Here is a 16,543-nt window from a genome sequence, read left to right as displayed (position 1 = left end):
AGAGAAACTCCTTGCAAAAGCAGCAGTGATTTTATTTTATTTTTTAAATTTACTTTTATATTTTTAAAAGAGAGCTCAGGCAATCAGCACACCCTAAAAGGGCTTACCATTCAGGGCAACTCTCTTCCATCTCCTGAATCTGATTCATCACCTCGGTATCTGTCAGCTTGTTTCTCGCTCCTACTGGACTTACAGCTTTGTATGCTTTGGGAGTTCTCAAGGGCTCCTTTTATTTGCTCTTAAATCCTGCTGAAAGCGTTCCTTTTCCGAAAACATTCCCCTCCCCTGATGCTTGGCTGTCACTGACATCTACCACAGCAGTCAGCCCCCTGTGCTGATGTTTGCTCCACTTTGCACCTCTGCTCGGAGGACACGCGAAAGCTGAGCCATGCAGAGTCACGTACCAGCTTTCTCTCATTACGGAGACCAAAAGAGACCCAAACTGAGGGGAAAACCCCAGAAGCAGTCATAGACATCCACACACCTCAGCATTTCACCACTCAAAGCCTTCCTTGGGGTCAGGCCAGAAACACCCAGGTGCTCCAAGACCCTTTCATTTCCCAACACCTTTCAGCTCCCATGCAAACTACCAAAAATATTTCTCTTTTTCTTTTTTTTCTTTTCCCTCTCAGTTACGTGATAATTTCCAGCTTCCCATCACATAACCCCCGATACAGCCTCATTAAACAGCCTTAGTGCCAGATTTAGACATGTCGGTAACCTACCCCTGCCAGAAGGGTGGCACAAAAGTGGCACCAACACCTTCATGCCAGCTGCTGAGCCCCCACATGAGGAAAAGCAGCCCTGTAAAATGATAAATATGTGTTATAAACCACAGCTCCCACACCACCCCAGTGACTTCTAACAGGGACAGTCATTTTCTTGCTCTCCTCATGGGAAGGGGCAGGATACGAGGACAGGGAGCAGCCCTGGCCCCAAACCAGGATGGTGAAGACCTGTGGGGGAGAGCTGGGCCTAACATGGCCGCCTCAACCACCCATTTATCAGCTGGGGCAGGTGCCCTCTGCCAGCCTTTTGCTCTTCATGGCTCTGGCCCAAAATGCCTCAGGGGTGCCTTAGGAGTGCTGTTTTTGAGCCATTTACCTTCCTAGGGCTGTGCCCCGCAGGCCTTCAGGGATGGCCCAGGCACCCGCCAGCCCCTTGCCATGGCGAGAGAGCCTTTTGGGGCAGTCTGACACGGAGCTGGGGTCAGGGCGACCCCAAGCTTGCTTTGTGCTGCAGACAGCCTGCTGCTCCTTCCCGTCACTGCAAGGGGTAATTAGAGGCTCTTCAAGAGCAACCAGGCTTTCTCCACAGGGACCCCAAGCTGCGATGATGTGGGAAAAATGAGTGCTGCCCTGGCTGGTTGGGAATTGCCTGGGACCACCGAGAGAAGCTGGCAGTGCTCCCCAAACCAGGAGCGGCTCTGTGATGGGTTTTCCCATTTCTTGGAGCCGCAGGTCTCGGCCAAGGAAGAGTGCTGTTGTGTTCGGGGCTTGCTTACACAGGCAGGCGTTAGAAGTGGTTTGTTTCCCTGGCTCTTCTGGCCAAGGTTTTTTGGGAGAGCTGGGCTTTTATTCTGAAGCGAGAGCAGCAACAGCTCGTGCAGCCCGAGCGGCGAGCATTCCTCGCAGCGTCTGCGAAACATCAGGCGCTCTCTGTTCGAGCACATGTGGGCTCTTGCCCAGCTCATCCTCTCCTCTCCCTCACCTCTGAGCAGGGCCAGATACTTTTCTCTTCTATTTCCCCTGACTGAAACGGGTTTTGACCTCACCGCTTTCAGAGCTGGGAGCCTGAATGCATGATCTCAGCGCTTGTTTGTAGGAAAGCAGGCTGTGATATCACGAAGCGAGGGGATCGAGCATTGATCCAAAACCTACGGAGGTCATTGGGATATCATCGGGCTGTGCACAGGGCAGTGGGTGCTGAGTTTAGGGAATGAAGCACCAAAAGAAGATAGAGGAAGGGCTCTGCTAATGGCATGTAGCTGATGACTCCCCCCCATTTCCCCATGTTGCTTCTGCAAAACATCTTCACCAAAATATATCAAGACCTTTGGAGAGAGAGAGCCAAGAGTCATTAAAAAAAAAAAACAAAAAAAAAAAAACAAAACCAACAACAAAACAGCCCACTTTTCGGATATCCAAAGGCCATCTCAAATGAGCTGTGCCACCGAAATGAGTTACGAAGCAGTACTGAGTTATGAGTGTAGCAGGGACAGTCAAGGTCAATTTGCAAAGAGAGCGAACGGGAGGAAGTCCGACGCATAAATAATCTGTCATGAACTATTCACCCGTTGCTATTCCTATTACATCCTCAATAAGCTAATAAGCAGCACTGTTGCTCAACGGCAGACTGACAGCACATTTGCCTTCTGTGGGGTGATGCGATCGCTCCTAATTGATTTTGGCCACTGCCTCAGAGTGCGTGGTGGATATCTGGGAAGAGCAATAACTTCGCCATGCGATCATCCTGGTCAGTGACCAAGACAAGCTATTCTCCAGCAATCACTGGACACCTTCCTGCATGCAGCTTCAGCGCTCAGGCTTAGCTCATAACTTGGGTGCCTTTCCTTTGCAGCCCTCAAGCACTTGCTTTCTGGAAACCAGACAGAATCCTCATTCCTGGCCATTTAACCTTGTATTGCTGGACTTCAGTCATTTATGGTGAAATTGTAAATATATATTTTTCCTTTGAAAAGCTAAACTCTTCTGCTAACAGGACTAGAAAATCTCCATAAGACAGGAGGCATGGTACAGGCTGAGGAGGTATCTGGGGACACAGCTGAGCTGCTTTGGACATGCAGTGTAAAATGTGTAGGTGATGCAGTGTGAAAATAGCTCGAATCCTTTGGATAGCAGGAAGATAGCCCTCTCCTCTGGTACTATGTTTCATCAATACTTCCACCCTCATTACAGCCCCAAACCTCTCCCTCATGATCAAAACCTCTTTTCTCTGGCCAGACCTCCTTTCAAGAGCTACTGCTTGCCTTGCTGGACTTTCACAGGGGATTGGTCACAAGAGATGGTCCATTTATTGCTCTGCTCACTTGATGGCATGCCTTTATCCACCACCAGATTTTTGGCCTTTTCAGGAAGAGTTTCCCACCAGGATCTTAGCTGAGAGTTGTAAATGCTGTAGGAAGAACAGGGGGTAACCTTACCTTGCTTGAATGGATTCTTGTTTGGTAAATCCAAAGCAAATGATGTCTGGGCACAGATTTAAATTAACCCAAAACTTCTTCACCAGATTGGGCGCTTCCAGACAAGACTGATTTATAAATAATGCCGTGTTTATGATACCATAAATGACACCACAACCACTCTTCACTGTACAATCTGAAGATTTAGACCTGAACTTTGTTTTTATCATCACAGCCTGTAATTGATGAAAAGTCTTTCCCTCCTTCTATGACAATTTCATTACTTAAAAAGCTTACGGCAAGAGACCTTGTTAAAAGCCTCAGTCAGCCAGCTCAACCCCAGCTAAACGTTGTTTGACACTCCAGATAGTTCTAATAGATTTGTGAAGCGTGGTTTCTCCCTGCAAGCACCGCACTAACTCCTCCCCAGTCTATCAGTTTTATCCAAGTGCCTACTAATTCTAACATCTCTGCCAGCTGCTCTGACACAGCAGTCACATTTCCTGCTATATAGGTCCCAGGAGATGCCTCCAGAACTGGTGGCACATTTACCACGCTCCAACCTTCAGGCACAGAGCCTGATTTAAGCAGGAGGCTTCACACCCCAGCAAGCGATGCCATGGTTTCCCATCTCAGTGACATTAGAGCTCCTGGGAAAGTAACGCCTCGTTCCAGCAAGCCCTTGCCCTTCCTTCTCTCAGCGTGGTTAATGAGCCATCACCCACCAGGCATGCTGGCTGCTTTCAAGTCCCATTACAAAGGCGGGATTTTAAGCTATAGCATTTCACTCCACAACAGAATCAAACGAAGATGTATTTAGTCCCATTATTCCAGCAGGCAGTCCATAATTAGGTAGGACAACTCCACTGCTCGCCATCGTGAATCAGTGCCCTGCTTCCCTTGGCCCAGTGATGCTCAAGGTCAGAAGAGATGGAAACTCCCCCAAAACACCCACTGGTTCTGGCCACCTCCGAGGAAGCTTTCAGGCTGAGGGGACAGCATGCAGGGGTTTTCTGAGGGTGGGAGCTTTGTGCAATCCCCTGTCTTTGCTGCAGAGCATGCATTTCAGGCTTACATCCCCGGCCTCTCCAAGCAAATTGCACTGTGGTAGGATAAGCTGGGGTCGAGGCTGCAGGGGTGAGAGGTTAAACAACTCTTGAGCTACGCACTAGCTGCAAATACACGATGAGAGCTGTTGCCAGGTTAACTCCTAGAAAAATCAGCCTTGGCCCAAAGGGCAGATAATAAATTGGTGTATAAGCTAAACAAAGTGCTGACGCAGCCTTTGCTGGAACAGCACTCCCAGCGCCGCTGTAATACGGGGCCAGGCTGAAATTCCGCTGTGATTGACACTCTGCCATCACATCATTTGTTACCGATCCCATTTTTCCTCCCTTCCTCTGCTTTTCACTTCAAGGGACAGGACCTGCAGCAGCACAGCCTGCAGAGCCCTCCTCCGATCTGTTTTCCATTTGAGCATCCTCCTCTGAGGATTGACTCATGCTTCTTAACATAAAGCACCGCCTCTTTGGGCTCTTATAAGGAAATAGCAGGAGAGAATTGTCTAATTCAGACTTTTTGGCAGACTTTGCATACTGTGCATTATAGCGTGCATTTCCAGCCAATGCCTTTGCCCTTTTGTGGTCATTTCAGAACAAACTGAGCTTCCTCCCTCAACATTTTGGGTACTTTTGCAAGCTCGCAATGCCTCAGACCAAACAGAATTAGTGTGAGGCTGGGAATAAATCAAACCTTGGAGGAATTATTTTAACATATGAACCATAAACACTCCTCTTCCCTTTCTGCTTTGCTACTAATTCACATCCCAGTGACTCCAGGATTTTGCTACAGGGAAACACATTTCAACATCAGATACAACAAATGGGATGCACGAGGATTATCATGGCCACGGCCTGTGTTTATGGGAGCCCCGTCTCTGTCCCACGCTCAGGTCTTTAAAACCGGAGCTGTGAAATAAATGCCTGTAGTGAAACACGAAACCAAACGAGACTGACCTGGGATTTGGTTCTGTATGGGAAAGTCAGGCTGAGTTCACCTAGAGAGTTGTGAAGGTTCATGAACCTTGGGAGGGAGCAAAGGTCCAGTTCCGAGCAAGCCTAGCCAAACCTTTTCCAGCAATGTTAAACTAGTATATATTTGGGAACAGGGAGATCCTGTAAAACAAATACTTTTACTAGGAAATCTATTGGAGGGAGACCTGGTGGTTTCAGCAGTGCTTAGCATTAACGTGGTGGATGAAGCGAAGGCTCAAGCTCACACAGAGCCTGAGAAGTGTTAAATAACTCAGGCTGAACCCGGAGCCCCTTGTTCCTGAGGATCCTATTATAAATGTGTCATTTGCAGCTCTAGAGGTGAGAAGAGCTGACTTTGTTGGGTATCTGCGCCATATCTGAAATAGGGAAGTCTCAAGCTGGCTGAGCCCTTTACACTCTGATGAACTGAAGGCATCTCCTCATTTTCCCCTGAAAGTTTTCTCAGAATTTTTTATTTTTATACTGAAAACTACCAGTCTGCCCTCTATGCCCCTCCTTTTGGCCACGCTCAGCAAAGTACTTCACAAACATGGACGAAAACTAACTGAAGGCTCAGTAAGCCCCATCATTTCCAGAGAAGGAAATTAAATTTTCATCTGAAAATCATGGCCGGTTCCGTGGAACAGATCTTTAGAGACAGGTCCTCTGATTATCAGTACTAAGATGCCCTACAAAAAAATATGGGAAAACCCCAACGTAACTGACTTTCTCAGAGGCAAAGGAGCAAGCCAGCAACTTAACAGGGGCTGGAGATTTTGCTTTGGGTCATGACTCCACTATTTTTTTTCAAGATTTGGCCAAGGTAAATGGAAAAAGATTTTCAGTACAGCCGGTATCTAATCTTTAAATTAGAAAGGAACTGAAGCCAGGGCTTCAGACTTTTATTACCACTACCAGGCTCCTAAAGCTGGGAGGAAAAGGTCTGATAATGCTTTTAAACACCAGATTACTAATCTGCAGCCTGATTAACAAGCTCCCATGTGCCAGACAAGCTGGTCTCAAAGGGTCTCAAGCTGTCCCTTACTCTGTTGGTCTGGGCAGCTGTGGTGATGCTCACCACAGTGACTGCCCCACCTCCAAACCCTGACAGCCCTGGGCTCCAAGAAGGGGGCATACTGGTGGTCTTGGCCTCATGGCTGTCAGCAGAAGAGGACAGTGGGTGTCAGGGGATCAAGCTGGAGCAATTTTGGTGTTGAACCTACCCTTGATAGGTCTGGCTTGTGCCTCATTTGACGTGCTCACTCCAGGAGTGAACACAGACAGGCAGGGCAGAGCCCTCAGTTCATCTGTCAGCTTAAAAAAAAAAAAAGTAAAAAAGAAAGAAAAAACAGGAATTATCCTTGCTTTCCCCTAAGAGAACATCCCAACCATACTGTGATAGGAATTAAGAAAGAACGGTGGCGCAAATGCCATAAACATCACTTCTGTGTGCGCTCCACTGCCAGAGCACACATAATAAAGCTTAATTTCCTGGTGCTGTGCCCTGCCTGTAATACACTGCCCAGATCTTCCTACTGCTCCCAGCTGAGAGCCAAGTCATTCTATAGGATTATTTTGTTAAGAGCAAAGCTACTTGATCAGAAGAGATTTAGCACCAGATTATGGCCACAGCTTTTTCCGGCCCGGCGGCTGCGGAGGAAGAGGGCAGGAGCTGCTGGTGATGTGAGGCTGAGCCTGGAGCTTGGGAGGCCTGGGTTCAGCCCTTGCAGCAAGTCCCCTGTAAATTCAGAGATCAGACACCCTCTACTGCCTTTTCCATACCAAAATATAGGGTTTGAGGAAGGGGGATGTATTACAGACAGCGAGATGCTCGCCTATTATGAGGGGGACAGACAAAAGCTCTGATGCCAGCACACCAAAACCTCCTGGAAGCCAGAAGCCACATGCCTTTATGATGTTCACAAGCTCTTTCCCAAGCCCTGTTGCCCATCCCATGGCCCAGCACCTGCACCCCAAAATTAGCTCTAGCAGGGTCTGGGCTAGCAGGGAGAACCAGCCCTGTGCCAGGCTTGGAAAGAAGCTGAGGCTTCAGAGATGAGGGGTCGTGGTCTTAACCACACAGCACAGGAGAAAATTCTGTGCAAATAAATTCAGACATGATACTGGTTATGCCATTACTGAAACCTAATCAAATTGTATGAATATAACATTTAAACGTTAGTATTGGTAATGTGTGGTGAGCCTCCCATCCCATCCCATCCCATCCCATCCCATCCCATCCCATCCCATCCCATCCCATCCCATCCCATCCCATCCCATCCCATCCCATCCCCTTTCCCCAGCCTGTCATTATTTCACGTACCAAGAACCTGAGTGCCTGAATTTTACACACCTGGAGCAAACTGTGACTCAAAGAACAGCAATAGAAATCCTAATCATGACTCCCACAGCCCAAAGCAGCGGTCATGGGATGCTTTGAATCTCTTCCAACTTCATAAAACAATGGCAAGGCCTCCTTTGATTGCTATGGGAGCAGGTTTTAGCTCTTCCTGAAACATTTAAATACATATTTCTCCAGGGCCATGCCTTAGGGTTAACTTTATGCAAAATACTGGCAAAGCCTTATCCCTTTGAGAGCAAGAATGCAGCAGGTAAGCAGTTCCCAAATGTTTTGTAGTTGCTGTGTATGTTGAAGTACTAAGCAACAACAGGACCCACCACATAGCAGGGGACCCCTCTGGCATGCCGAGCCCCGTGGCAATGAGTTAAAAAGCTTCACATCAGCTGTGGGGGCCTCTTTGGATGTGCAGCCTGGTACAACCCATGGACCTGCTCTGCGACAGATAGCCTGCAGGGTTTTGTGGACCTTTGCTTAGAAACCACAGGACTACATCATAAAAATAACATGGCAATGTTACTTAGACTGAAAAAGAAAAAAAAAAAAAAAGTGAATTTAAATAAAACATCATGGAACATAACTATAATTACAATATTGCCAGCTGCGTCTCCACTTACACAGCCTTACCAGTTACTGGAAATAGTGAGCAACTTGAAAACCCAAACTACTCTTGGTATAGGATACACTAGTGAGGCTGTCTTCCCATCTCCGTGATGAATTCCTGGATGGCTAAACAAGGAACAAGTGTTGGATGTTGTAACAAACTACTGATGGGCAAAACAAAATGATAAGTGATGGAGACAATTTTAAGGTTTGGTTACAGGCAGCCTGATGGACTTGCTAATAGCTTGTGCCAATCAATTACAGAGCCTATTTTACCGTTAATTGTGGATTAGCTCTTTATGTTCCACTTATATATTAACTTCACTCATGTAATGATGACCCCAGGTCTTCAGCTTCCCTTCTGCAAGAACAAAGCTGAAGGGAAACGCAGGCTGGGCAGTGAGAAACATGGCACTGATAAACATGGTCACAGAGACGTTGAAAAACAAGTTCCTAAACATTACTCCTGAGATGTGAGAAAGCACTGACTGGTGGTCCTCAGCCAAAACTGGCCCCAGGGAAGTGGTGGTGCAGACAAGGTGATGAGCAGGAGCCGTCACAGCAGTCCTCCCTGATCACTCAGCCCTGACCTCTTTTGAGGCAATGTCCCAGGGACTGTGGGCATTGTGTTGCTTAAAAGCTTGATACCCAAGACTCTAGCTGAGGCAATGTATTACCTTTCACGGAGGAAATGAGTGCAGATTTGGCTAGGGACATAAATAAATATGAGATCATTTTTCTTGGGGCTGATTTATGTGATGAATGATTTGCTGTTTCCACCCTATGTTGTTCCAATCCGCGAGGTAGCGTCCTCCTTCTGAAATCAACAGGAGCTGCAGATGCTCTTCAGCTCAAAAAAACAGGTTTTGCACAGCCAAAATAAGCCAAAAGTAGGCACTTTTCATCTCTCTCTTCCAACATTTCATATTTGCAGCATTTGTTACAAACTAATCAAACTAATCATTGCTAAAGCCAGGAGATAAATCATGACTTGTCTATTTCAATATATTTAGGCCCTTTTTACACTTATCTCATACTAAAATGCTCCCCAAGTCTGAGTGTTTGGCATCAGATTTTTCTTCATACATACATATATTGAAAGAAACATTTCAAGCTAACACTTCATAAAGGAAACGTCAATGTCTCTGGGATCCTGATTACACAGAAGTTTATCACAATGCCCACACCACAAAATTCAGCCTCAGTTCTGATTGAAAGGATCTGACTTTAGTGGTGTGATTATGCATGCAGTGTTAATAAAGTGTAGGACAGGGCTACACGTCCTGCTCTAAATCAGCATTTGCGTTGGTACCCAATTAAGCACTACAAATACATAGCTTGGTTTCTACCATCAAAGCACTTTGTGAACAATAGGAGTCTACATCAAAATAATTGCATGAGTGTATCCTCAGATGGAGGGAAGATGTGGATGGCCGGGAGGGGGACTGAAAGGAGGAAAGCTCTGAGTTCCTGCAGACTCGCTTTTGTCAGAGGAAGGACAAAATTTGGCTTAAATCTGTGCTGCATCCTTCATGCAACTGAAGACAGATTACCAACTTTTTGTTGTTCATGGAGTTCACTGAGTCATACGTTTCCATGTGGGCTACAAGTACGATGAAGAAGAATGAATAATCTTCAAGTGCAGTGCTAAAACCTAGAAGCATCTCCTGTTGGTGGAGAGAGCCTGAGAGAGAGGTTTGGGATCTTCCCTGCTGCTGTTTTTTGTACCATACAGCTGCAAGCAGCAAGAGAGCCAGCCTGAGCTGCCCCCCAGTGAGAGGAGGATCTTCCACCCCTAATTCTTTTATGCTGGGAAAATAAAAACTGATGGCATTTTGGTACAGAAAATGCTTTCTGTCTAGTTGCACTCCCAGACAGAACCAATCTGCTACAAAACACAGTGCTGTGCAGTTTAGGGGAAACACCGAGGCACAGATGGGGAAGAAGAGAACACCTCTTGGTGGCAATTCTGGAGCCAGTTTGGAGCATTGGCCAGAATTTCAGCCAGAGGTGGGACAGTGATGTCAACACTCCCTACGAGCACTGCAGGTAGAGCTGAGAGTGTGAAGAAAGATGGCTTTGAACTGCTGCCACAGTCCTTTGCCACTGCGTTGAGATGTGCCCCACACCAGTATGAGTAATGGTGGACTAGTGCTGCTGCATTTACTGTCCCATAAACAGTGCTGTAAGTTTTTAGTGGGTCTGCTAGGGAGTACCTTTATTTTGGCTCTGTGCTGTCTGCTAGTTAAACCTTGCAGAAAATGGTGAGGTGTCTCTGTAACAAATTGACGTTGTTTCTGTTTGTGCAGAAGGGGAGCTTTTAAACAGGAAACACTTCTAGATTTGGATGGAAATCTGGATTGTGACTTAGAAATATTCAAGTGTTTCCCACTGCTCACCCCAACAACCACAAGTCTTCACTGAAGATGTACGGAAGGCAGAGCAGGGCTCCGTGGAGCATTTTAAAGCTGCTTCCTGCTGCCAAGCAGCTTGTGTGGTCCTGCTCAGGGATGTTCTCAAGGGGACGTTACCTGCCTTAGGTCAGGTGTGCAAGGAGGTTAAAAGGGAACACCTTCCACTCTTGGTCTAGGTCTTGGTGAAATCTGCTCCCCTGAATTTCTAAGAATAACCTCTATTTCTCTTTACACATACACTGCCCACAGCTGAAAGAATCACAGACAGTTCCTGCATTTACCTGCTGGTCTTCCACCAGCCTTGAGAAATAAATTCCCCAAGAAAACTCAGCTAAAACAGGCCAAGCACAACGCCATACCTTGTCATGGAGCTCTGCTGTGATGATCAGGCTCTGCTTCATCTTTCTTTTAGCCCAGACTGCAGCCAACTTGACCAGTCCACAAAGAGCTAGGAGCCATCTCCTCTAATATTTAGGGCCACCAGACTCCGGAGCATAATGTGTTTCTTGCAAGCGGTTCTCCGTGAAGACAGTCTTGGGAAGAAAAGCAGAAGTAGCAAGGGTTATTCCCCATCTTCCTCATGTCCACCTAACTCAAGTCTTGGAGCTGCTGCAAGCACCTTGCTGGTAATAAATCCTTTCTCATGCATCCTTTTCATGCTAGTGCCCTCAGGCAATGCAGAGTGGAAAGAGTAAGGTTTCAGGCTCAGTACCAAGGAATTCCTCTTTTCAAAAGGCCAGACACAACAGCTGGGAAATTTTGGGTTATTGCTGCTTTGTGTCAGCTCTTACCCACTCCTGGAGGGGGCTGTAATTTCTGAAGCTTAACAGCATTTGAACCAGGCCGAGCGATCTTTGAATTATTTTTTGGCTGACATTTCACAGAGGAGTGAGTGTGTGTACTAACACATATCTGCGTGTGTATTTTATATCTGTATGTATACACACATGCCTCGGGGGAAGGCAGGCGGGTAACTCAGCACATCTAGCCTTCAAAATGCTGATTCAGGAGCCTGGAAGCTGCCCCCAAGTTGCTGTTTTTCCAGACCCTGGCTAGTTTTCAGCCAAGCTGAGCCCAGGGGTGCTTGAGATATCTGTTTAGGGTGAGGGTCCAGCCTGACAAGTAGCAGCTGCTAGCAGCACTGCTGGGCTGTAATGATTAACAGATTTGTTTTTGTGGTGTCCACATTCCCAGTGCTTCCCCTGCCTTACCCCACTCTCAGGGAGCTGTCTCCTCCTCCTCCTCACACACACGCCGAGCCCCTCAGGGGATGCACATTTCTGTGGGCAGCAGCAGTGGAGACACCAGAGCGCCCACCAGGAGCAATGAAATGGTGACGTTTTGGCTGGTGCCTACAGCAGTAGTGTGGCTACACACACAAGCCCACAGTCATCCCTTTCCCCAGACTGTTTTTCGAGACACAATAGAAGGAATCTCCTCATTTTCAGGAAAGGCAAACAGAGCTGTTTGAACATTTTCCCCCCTTTATGCCCTGAATACTTTGCTTTCATGAGTCCTCTGAGCCTGAGGAGGAACATCTCCTCCTCCCACCTACCTGGCCCCAAAAATGCAGGTGGTGGGGACTTTGCTTGCTGCTTGCCTTGGGGGGGATTCGCTGGGGGAAGCACTGGTGGGGATCTCGGCGGGGCTGTGCAGCAAGGCACCGGCGCTGGCTGCCTCCCTCCCTCGCGCGGGGATCAAGAGTCTGCTGAGAAAAAGCAGATAGGGTTTCACACAATGCAAAGCACATGTACAAGTAACTAAAGCTGCGTAAGCACTTTTCTTTCTGATGGAAACGGTCCAACGTATGTTTCGAAAGAATGCAAAAACGTTCCCCCTCCTCTCTCGCCTGCCGCCGACGGATCCGGCCTGACGGGGACGATCCCCTCGGACGCTCTTTTCGGAGAGGGATTTAAGGCTTGGGAAGGGGCACGGATGACAAGGCTGGGAATTCATGCCCTGAGTAGCAGAATAAGCCCTTAGAAAAAGTCTTATCAGCTGAGGAAAACACCTCAGGTTAAACATACATTATTGCTGTGAGAAAACGTGCTCGAGCACTCGCGTCCAGTGAGAAGGGACACGTTTGGGGTTTTTCCCTCTCCGCGTTTAAGCGCTGTCAGATGTTTGCATCCTTCCCAGGCAATTCGGCTTTTTGGGGCATCCCCTCCTCCTCCAGGAATGTCCATGCAAAAGGAAGTTTCTCTGTGGGAAGCAGTTTGTCTCAATGTCATTTTTCATGGGGGAAGGGAGGAAAGAAAAGCCCTGACCAAATGTTTCTGACCAGCTGCTTTGTGCATATATAGGCTGCTGCAGAGAGCTCCCAAAAACAGAGCTCAACGGGGAGAAGGCAAAAACAACGTGTGGTAAGCAACGTGGATGGCCTTCTCATGGCCAGGAATTGCTGTTGCAGGATTCCCAGGGTACAGAACCATGATTTGAGTTCAGATCACCCTTCTCAGCATGAAGGACAACGACTGGGGCACCGAGTCGGAGGCTCTGAGGAATGGTGCCCAGTGAACACGAAGCCACCATGCCCTGCTGAAGCCCTGCAGCCATTTCGACATCCCGTGATGGTCAATTCCAGATCATCCACCTCTTGTGTGTGATGGATGTGTACGACACGCTCGTGTCCTTGTTCCTGCCCCGCATATCCCAGCACTGAGCTGAGTCATCCGAGACAGACCTAGGGGAGACGAGTTCCACTTGAACTCCACAAGTAGCCACTGGGTTATTATTATTCTTCATAAAAATAAAAAACCTCCTCTTCCAAACACTGCATATGCTTAGTCACGGGGAAGGAATGATAAACTTTCAGTGTTTTTGGTGGGTCACCACATTCATTTGCAGGCTCTCCCAAACCATCGTGAAGAAACGCCACCAAAGGTCTGTATGCAGGTCCTGTTACGGGCGTTTTATTTCTCATAAAGATTTAACCAATAACCCTGCAGATCCATTTCCACGTTAGACTGAAACCTATAGGTTTCACGGGAGATTAAGTTCCCAAAATGTCTCCGTTTGAAAGACAGACGGCGGAGGTGAAGGGAAGAAATAAACGTTTGGGCCTTATTCCCGGTGAATGTCAGCTTAACTGCGTTGTGTGTTTGTGTCTATTTATACCCACAGAGGATCTAAAATTACAGCTTTAAGCAGGAAGCTAAACCGAGAGTTTTTAACAAGTCTGAGCAGTTGAATTTAATGCTGTGGAGCAGGGGGGGCACTTCTGATACGAGCTGGGGAGGAGGGCTAGGCCTGACAAACCATAACAGGAGACAATTTTCACCTTATTAGCCACCTGATGAAAACCAAGCCTTTTTAAATACTCCTCAGGACAGAAGCCACAAAATGTTATTAAGGCTGGAAAAGCTTTTCTGGAGTCGGTTAGAGAGGGGTGAGACAGAGGCACAAGCCCAGGAATCCTGAGCAACTTACTGTGAGGGGAAACTGAGGCAGACAGCTGCAAAATGACTTCCTACAGCCCCACAGCAGGCCAGGAGCAGGAGCGTAGAGGAAATCCTCGTCTGCTGGGTCCCCAGGGGCACACAAACGCTGAGGCTGTGGTTATAGGTGGCCTGCAGGAAAGAGCATAGCATCGTTTTTACAAGCATGTTTTTTGCTGGAATCAGTCCTCCCTCTGCGACAGCTCTGTCCCTGCAAGCTTTGGATGAACGTGAACTCAGCACACAACCCTGTGGTACAGAAGGAAAAAATCCCACACCTTTTTGCAGTAGCTCACATCCAAATTTCAGACTCTGTTTTGTTATTATTCCCAGCAGCTCTGCCTGGAAACCCAAGCGAGCGGTCCCAGACTGTGGGGATGACCACACAAGCAAACTTCCAGGACAAAATTCCGGTCTGTCCCGTACGTTTTGGGAGAGGCTGCAAAAGCACAAGAGCCCTTTTCTCTCTGCGGTGTCACGGCGTGCTTCTGAAGCACACCGGGAACTAACGCAACCCTTGGGCATGGATTTCCTTGAAAACCTGGCCCCTTGGGTTTTATTTGCCTTTTTAGCAGGATAGACAGCAAACAGCACCCTTCACAGTGCTGCCCCATTTGAAGGTGATGCGTAAAGAGTTCATAAATGATCAGCGGAGCTTCTGGAGCATGTTACAGGCAGGAAAATCAAACTGCCTGGTGCTGCCCATGGATTCCCCATTTACTAAAATTCAGCCCCCTTTCCCAAGGCTTGCTATCAACTGCAACTCCTTTGAAAGCACAGAGATGGATGGAAATTAAATCCCTTCCCGGACACGGAGGTGGCCTTTATTTACTGTAAACATTATTCCAGGTTTAAATTCGGAAATGAAACAAGGGCTGGGCGAGGAGCCCGGATTTTGGCCAGGGCTCGCCTGCAGCCGGAGGTGAGCGGTGCTGCCAAGGCGTGCTCCAGTCCTCCCCGCGTGGCACAGACCTCGGCTTCCTTTGGATCATTTTGTACGCCCTTCAGACGGGAAAGGTTCGTTTGCACAGACATCTGAGCAGCTTACTCATACGTGTTACTCACCGGCCGCTTGCTGATGGGGAAGGAGCAGCTCAAGCCCCCAAAACCAGCCACGAATTACCCTAAAGCAAAAGGGCTGGGCTTGATTCAAGTCTGCCCCATGGTTTGTGTTAAAAAGCAACATCAGTTGGAAGGAATTTCCCTCAGCTGAAAGTCAGGGAAAACATATTTAGGACTATTGAATCTTCTGGGTATTTCTCGAATACCAGAACACAAGGGGTCAGGAGCTGGGGGGAATCCTTTTTTATTTTTATTTTTTTGCTCTCAGTTGTTGTCTGTATGGCCAAGTTCTGTTCAGCAAACTTCCCTGAGCGCACGCCCAGCCTCAGGCAGCCACATCACCCCTCGGACCACCAAACTCAGCTGAGCAATGCCCCAGGGAGTTAGGATCCCAGCAGATAAACTCTCTGCAAGGCACATACTGACAAGTTACTAACTATAGTTCATCATAAACGTTGTGCTGACTGCGTTTTCTTATCTGTGTAGAGGGGAAAAGGAGGCATTCAACACTTTCCACGACAGTATGGAAACCCTTTTTTTGGGAGCAGCTCTACCTTTCCCCCTGCCTTGTCTTCCACTCCAACTAAGCAAGCAGTCAGAAGTCTGGTTTGCAGATTTAGCCGGCTTCCCCTTCCTTTTATGTGTGGCTGCAATTCCCAGTCAGGCTTTTGCACCCTAAGCTCCTATTGCAGATGAACAAAACCAGACACTGCCAGCTTGATGTTTGAAGCCAGCCCCCATTCTACTCAAAAAAAAAAGTCTGTAAAAAAGGTCTGCATCTGCAAACACAAAGCTGATGACACTCACCCTTGTCCTATGCTTCCCAGGACCCAGCTTTCCTACAGGGTGTAACAGGTTGCTCTTGTCACTCTCGTGCATCTCCTTGAATCTAGCAGTATAAAGCATTCAGTAAATTTAAAATTTTTCTAAAATCCTTTTTTAAAATTATTATTAAAAAAGGGCAAAGAGTAGTTTAAGTATTCCTCCACCGCCGCGTAGACTGTTTCCTATTAAAGGCAACTGTGTGCAGCATTTCTATTAAGATTCTGCTTCCTGTTGTGTAACAGGGAATGTCAAAAATCCCAGTATCGTTTAAGAAGTTATTACAAGCTCCAGAGAGTTTTCTATTCCCAAGAAATCTCTCCCAGTGGGAAGCTGGAAAAGTTGCTGTTGAATTTACAGCAAATGCCTCAGATCCTATGTAATATTTACGGTGTCCCTCTCATCTTATCCAGGCTGGCTTGCTGTTTTGCTGCCATGAAAGAAAAGCCTGTTTCAATGGTTAAGGGCTGTGACGTTCACTTATAAGGACATTGAAGCGGATGCGATAGCCACAGGAAATGTCCCAGCCTCACTGAGGTACCTCAGAGAGGTATTCAGTCAGATGAGAATTCACTAAGCTGATTCCCAGGGAAAAAATGCAGTAACTTGATGAAGGAAGAGAAAGAAATGTGATGGGTCTGCATTCATGGTTTGCCAGATCTGGATTCCAT

At 47.4% G+C, this 16,543-nt stretch overlaps 1 long non-coding RNA gene across 1 annotated transcript in view; it reads right to left on the bottom strand.

Annotated features, from left to right (window-relative positions):
* LOC309879406 overlaps positions 1-14,120 on the bottom strand; it is a 41,471-nt gene extending 27,351 nt beyond the window's left edge. The window contains exons 1-3 of the long non-coding RNA XR_014317739.1: positions 13,981-14,120; positions 12,107-12,259; positions 10,911-11,084 (exon numbers count right to left, since the gene is read on the bottom strand). This is a non-coding gene — a long non-coding RNA (uncharacterized lncRNA). The remainder of the gene's footprint in view (positions 1-10,910; positions 11,085-12,106; positions 12,260-13,980) is intronic.
* Between the last annotated feature and the right edge of the window lie 2,423 nt (positions 14,121-16,543).

The sequence above is a fragment of the Aythya marila genome, assembly GCF_965140915.1.
Source record: "Aythya marila genome assembly, chromosome: 6".
In the NCBI taxonomy this organism is placed as follows: Eukaryota; Metazoa; Chordata; class Aves; order Anseriformes; family Anatidae; genus Aythya; species Aythya marila.
The sequence above is the reverse complement of the archived record's forward strand: the minus strand, read 5'-3'. Positions and strand labels throughout refer to the sequence as shown.